The sequence below is a fragment of the Salvelinus alpinus genome, chromosome 5 (genome assembly GCF_045679555.1).
Source record: "Salvelinus alpinus chromosome 5, SLU_Salpinus.1, whole genome shotgun sequence".
In the NCBI taxonomy this organism is placed as follows: domain Eukaryota; kingdom Metazoa; phylum Chordata; class Actinopteri; order Salmoniformes; family Salmonidae; genus Salvelinus; species Salvelinus alpinus.
In genome coordinates this window covers 28,844,387-28,851,051 of record NC_092090.1, presented here as the reverse complement: position 1 = coordinate 28,851,051, position 6,665 = coordinate 28,844,387, and positions in this window count along the sequence as shown.

Here is a 6,665-nt window from a genome sequence, read left to right as displayed (position 1 = left end):
GTGTTATGTTTGGGGCAAATCCAATACATTACTGTGTACCACTCTCCATATTTTCAAGCATAGTGGTGGCTGCATCATGTTATGGGTATGCTTGTAATCGTTAAGGACTGGGGAGTTTTTCAGGATAAAAAAGAAACAGAATGGCGCTAAGCACAGGCAAAATCCTAGAGGAAACCTGGTTCAGTCTGCTTTCCCCCAGACACTGGGAGTTTAATTCACCTTCCAGCAGGACAATAACCTAAAACACAAGGCCAAATCTACACTGGAATTGCTTACCAAGAAGATAGTGAATGTTCCTGAGTGGCCGAGTTACAGTTTTGACTAAAATCTACTTGAAAATCTTTGGCAAGACCTGAAAATGGTTGTCTAGCAATGATCAACAACCAATTTGACAGAGCTTGACGAACTTTGAAAAGAAAAATGGGCAAATGCTGTCCAATCCAGGTGTAGAAAGCTCTTAGAGACTTAGCCAGAAAGACTTACATCTGTAATCGCTGCCAAAGGTGCCTCTACAAGGTGTTGACTCAGTGGTGTGAATACTTATGTAAGATATTATGAGATATTTTAGCAAAAATTTGTACAAAAAAATACATTCACTTTGTTATAATGGGGTATTGTGTGTAATGGGGTATTGTGTGTACTTAATCCATTTTGAATTTAGGCTGTAACACAACATGTGGAATAAGTCAAGGGGTATGAATACTTTCTGAAGGCACTGTATGCTTGTAGAAAAATGCCTGAGCCAGGCTGCTTCACTTATGAAGAATTTGCACATTCTGGCCTTATCACAGCCATTGGCAGTCCACATTTGTTCATATCAAGATCATATTGTATGCATGAGACTATTTATGAGCTGTGACCAGGAGAGAATGGCCACTTACAGTAGGGGTGAAAAAAACTGTTTCGTAAAAAACTCATTAGTAGTGACTGCACAAAGAAAAAAGAATAACAGAACAAGGATTTCCAAGAGTTCAGGGACCGCTCATGGTGAAAAATTATTTGATAAAGCCTGTGTAAAAAAAAATCTCTGTAGTTTTACTCTTTTGGTGACCTCCTCTTTTATGTATTTTTTTTGTTGCCTTTTTTGTCTTTATTGGTCTCAGTGATGTCAAAAGTTGACATACTCCAAATGATATTGCAGATTCCTTATAGTTCAGTAGCGATGAATAATGAGCTCTAGATGGATGGACGTCTTGTTGTGAGGTTCTGTGGGATCCCTGGAAAGTGCACAGTGCACAGGAGGCTGGTGGCATCTTAATTGGGGAGGACATTCTCGTGGTAACTGCTGGAGTGGAATAAGTGGAATGGTATCAAATACATAAACACATGGTTTCCATGTGTTTGATGCCATTCCATTTGCTCCGTTCCAGCCATTATTATGAGCCATCCTCCCCTCAGCAGCCTCCACTGGCACAATGGTATTGGTGGTGGCTCGCTCCAGACATCAGCTTGAGCCCCAGAGTGCATTAGACAGCCATTGAAATGGTGCTCTTAAAAAGAGAAAGGAACATGCCTGAGTGCTTTAAAGCAGCCCAGTAGTGCTTTTAACATCACTTCACGTGGTGCCTCCGTGGATTCTGTGGGCTTTTTCATCATCGTGGATCGGATGTTCTTTCTCTGACGCCCCAGTATAACCCTCACTAACCCCAGACCAATACCACACACAGCAAGTCCATATACAGTAGTACTGTATGAACAGGCAGGTCACCCGTGAAACAAGTCAGTATTTGACGTCCATCCATGTCTGAGGACGTCGGGAGATGAAGTGGAAACCGACCACTAGGGGAAACAGTGAGCGTTGTTACCTTCAAGTAGGTTTCACTTTTGCTGAACCGGGTGTTCTGGATGAGGATGTTGGATGGGTGTAAGCATCTGCCTCTGATTCCAAAGGGCCAAAGGTTGCAAGTTCAAATCCAGTGGCAGAAAGTTCTTTTTGAGATTTTGTTTTAAGCCTTTCCCAAACCGTAACCCTTAACCATTTGGAGTTAGTGCCTAACCTTAAGATTGTGTAGTTAATGCCTAAACTTAACCTTAATCTCTTTGAAATTTGACATTTGCAACAACTTCAGAATTTGACGTTTGAAAAACATGGATGAACGTCTAATTCTGAAGTGAAACTGTGAAAGCTAGTTGGTATGAAAACCTGACCATAGCATAACACAGGTACTATAGGGAGAGCTTCATTCATAGCATCTTTCAGAGTACTTTCTGATGTGGCATGCTGGAAAAAACTAATAGAGGTGGAGAGAGGACCGGATGTATTCACATGGACTAAGAGTCAGAGGAGTAAATTGAGCCAAAGGGGTAAGTTGAGCCACCCTTGTTTCTAGGAAACCCTACACAAAATGCATAATTTGAGTCTGGAGTCTTTCATTGAGTCTCTGAAGAAAAAACCCACATGGAAAAAGTGGTAAGAAAGTTAGGTCCAAAAAACAGATTTTTCACCAAGTCAAATTAATTTATTGTGTTAGAGGTTTCATCATACTTGTATCTAAACCAAAGTAGATCATTCTAAGTTTGTTCTATAAGTCAGTTGGGTCTCTATAAGCTCAAATATGAGGTCCTAAACCTAGCATGAAAGTGCATCCTTATAGCTGTCAAAATGTTTGCCCTGGAGTAAATTGAGCCAATGGTGGAGCTAATGGCAAGTTGAGCAAATTTAAGTGTTTTCTTCCCAGGTGTAATCCAAGGCATTATTGCTGGGATATGAGGTAACAACAGGGACTGACCTATGTTAAACATGTTTTAAAAGTACAAAGTGTTTGTTAGGTGTTAAGCCTGTGTTAAAATCATAGACATTAAAACCAGTAAATACTGATAGCGCTGATGTCATCCACCTATTCCTATACAAAACTCCCAACGGAGCATGAAGTCTGAATTTTTTTAATTTGAAGAGTGCCATATTGCTGAATGGGGCTGAATGGCACCAACAAATCACAAAGGATCATGGTGAAAGTGGCCGTAACTAGCAAAGGATCATGGTCGATGTAGTCGTTTTCATCCTGCCTGAGAGAGTCAAACAGTGCCTCCTTATAGCCTGCCAGCCTGTGATTGGTCTGTGTCAGCACATGGTCCTGTGTGATGACAACTGTAGTAGTCAGAATGGATCACTATTTAATTAAATATCTCGATTTGTAGCAAACATTAAAATAACTAAATCGAACTTGATCATAATAAACAAATTTTAGAGCCCAAAACGTCCGTCTAAAATGTTTTGTTTGGCTGTTCTGGCGATCGTAATTTACATAGGCTTTCTAGAGCGGACAAGGGCCTTTGGCACCGCTGTGTTGCTACGCAGGAACTACCCAGCAGAGCTAGTCACTTCACGCTCCAGACTGAACACTGGGGGCCTGGTTGAAATATGCTTCAAATTATCAAAAGACAACAAATATTGTGATTGTGTTGAAATTGTGTTTGAGAAATAAGGTTTTAAAAGGTAGTGGTAATATTTCATTCAGTACAGAAATGTATAGGCGAATTAACTTACTCTGTCCACTTTTTTTGGACAATGTTATGTTTTCAAAACTGTAATGTTTACATGAATTCTGATTATCTCCAGGGATACACAACATCCTGAAATATATGTAGATATCTTTGTTAGAAAGAATACTATATTTCCCATTACAGAGGGATGCTGAATGTAAAAATGTGTCACGTTCCTGACCTTATTTCCTTTGTTTAGTCTTTGTTTAGTTGGTCAGGACGTGAGCTGGGTGGGTATATTCTATGTTTTGTGTCTCATTGGTTTAGGTGTGTCTGATTGGCCTGATATGGTTCTCAATCAGAGGCAGGTGTTTTACGTTGTCTCTGATTGGGAACCATATTTAGGTAGGCTGTGTTCACTGTTTGTTTGTGGGTGATTGTTCCTGTTCATTGCGTTCTTTGTTTTCACTAGGTTCACATGTTCAGGTCTGTAGCGTCGTTGGTTTCATTTCTGTTTATTGTTTTGTTCGTGTTTAATAAGTGTTCCAATAAATATGGAAACGTACCACGCTGCGATTTGGTCCTCCTCTCTTCCACCTAACGACAAGCGTTACAGAATCACCCACCAAAACCGGACCAAGCAGCGTGGTAAAAGGCAGCAGCAGCGATTGCAGGGCTATACAACCTGGGAGGAAATAGAGCACTGGTCGATCGATCCAGAGAGAGTGCCGGAGACCGCCTGGGATTCAATGGAACAGTGCAAGGAGGGATACAGGAGAATGGAGGAACGGAGAAGCAGCCTGAGAAGCAGCCCCAAAAATGTATTGGGGGGGTGTGGCGAAATCAGGTAGGAGACCTGCGCCAACTCCTCGTGCTTACCGTGGAGAGCGAGAGTACGGGCAGACACCGTGTTATGCGGAAAAGCGCATGGTGTCTCCTGTACGTGTGCTTAGCCCGGTGCGGTACATTCCAGCTCCACGTATCGGCCGGGCTAGAGTGGGCATCGAGCCAGGTGCCATGAAGCCGGCTCAACGTATCTGGTCTCCAGTACGTCTCCTCGGGCCGGTGTACATGGCACCAGCCTTACGCATGGTGTCCCCGGTTCGCCAGCACAGCCTAGTGCGGGCTATTCCACCTCGCCGCACTGGCCTGGCCACGGGGAGCATTAAACCAGGTAAGGTTGGGCAGGCTCGGTGCTTAAGAGCTCCTGTACGCCTTCACGGTCCGGTATATCCGGCGCCACTTCCTCAGTACCACCAGTGCCAACACCACGCACCAGGCTTCCTGTGCGTCTCCAGAGCCCTGTGCGCCCTGTTGCTGCTCCCCGCACTAGCCTTGAGGTGCGTGTCCTTAGCCCGGTACCACCAGTTCCGGCACCACGCATCAGGCCTACTGTGCGCCTCAGCCGGCCAGAGTCTGCCGTCTGCCCAGCGCCGTCTGCGCTATCCGTCTGCCCAGCGCCGACTGAGCTACCCGTCTGCCCAGAGCCGCCTGCGCTGTTCGTCTGCCCAGCGCCGCCTGCACTGCCCGTCTGCCCAGCGCCGTCTGAGCTGTCCGTCTGCCCAGCGCCGCCTGCGCTGCCCGTCTGCCCAGCGCCATCTGAGCTGCCCGTCTGTCCTGAGCCTTCAAAGCCGCCCGTCTGTCCTGAGCCTTCAAAGCCGCCCGTCTGTCCTGAGCCTTCAGAGCCGTCCGTCAGTCAGGGGCCGCTAGAGCCGTCCGTCAGTCAGGAGCCGCTAGAGCCGTCCGTCAGTCAGGAGCCGCCAGAGCAGCCCGCCAGTCAGGAGCCGCCAGAGCCGCCCGCCAGTCAGGAGCTGCCAGAGCCGCCCACCAGTCAGGAGCTGCCAGAGCCGCCCGCCAGCCAGGAGCTGCCAGAGCCGCCCGCCAGCCAGGAGCTGCCAGAGCCGTCAGCCAGCCAGGAGCTGCGAGAGCCATCAGCCAGCCAGGAGCTGCCAGAGCCGTCAGCCAGCCAGGAGCTGCCAAAGCCGTCAGCCAGGACCTGCCAGAGCCGTCATTCAGCCAGGACCTGCCAGAGCCGTCATTCAGCCAGGACCTGCCAGAGCCGTCATTCAGCCAGGACCTGCCAGAGCCGTCATTCAGCCAGGACTTGCCAGAGCCGTCAGTCAGCCAGGACCTGCCAGAGTCTTCAGTCAGCCAGGAGCTGCCTGTCACGCCGGCGATGCCGGAATTGCTCCTCAATCCGGAGCTGCCCCTCAGTCCGGAGCTGCCTCTCAGTCCGGAGCTGCCCCTTAGTCCGGAGCTGCCCCTCAGTCCGGAGCTGCCCCTCAGTCCGGAGCTGCCCCTCAGTCCGGAGCTGCCCCTCAGTCCGGAGCTGCCCCTCTGTCCAGAGGCGCCCATCAGTACAGTGGGGTTATGTTGGTGGGTCGTCAATAGGAGGCCACGGAAGCGGGGATTAACTATGGTGGGGTGGGGGCCACGTCCAGCGCCAGAGCCGCCACCGTGGACAGATGCCCACCCAGACCCTCCCCTATAGGTTCAGGTTTTGTGGCCGGAGTCCGCACCTTGGGGGGGGGGGGGGGGGTACTGTCACGTTCCTGACCTTATTTCCTTTGTTTAGTTGGTCAGGACGTGAGCTGGGTGGGTATATTCTATGTTTTGTGTCTCATTGGTTTAGGTGTGTCTGATTGGCCTGATATGGTTCTCAATCAGAGGCAGGTGTTTTACGTTGTCTCTGATTGGGAACCATATTTAGGTAGGCTGTGTTCACTGTTTGTTTGTGGGTGATTGTTCCTGTTCATTGCGTTCTTTGTTTTCACTAGGTTCACATGTTCAGGTCTGTAGCGTCGTTGGTTTCATTTCTGTTTATTGTTTTGTTCGTGTTTAATAAGTGTTACAATAAATATGGAAACGTACCACGCTGCGATTTGGTCCTCCTCTCTTCCACCTAACGACGAGCGTTACAAAATGGCTCAACTTACCCCACTCTCCCCTATTGCATTTATATACCACATATTAGGCTTACAAAAACAAATCAAACACAGTTAAACTGATTAACACTTTCTAAACTCTCAAAAGCTCTGTTATGTAAACTCTGTGCACCCCTTTAAATCCCACGCCATCCCTCCCCAGGGGGTTAGTTTCCCCTGATCAGAGGGAATGTGATATAAGGTGATATTCTTCAGATGCAACACACAGATCTGTAGCAGGCAGGCAGGGAGAGGCAGCACTGGCGGTGGCTGCTGCAGTGCGGTATGAAAGTCTTCCCTTTGGCACCAAACACGTGT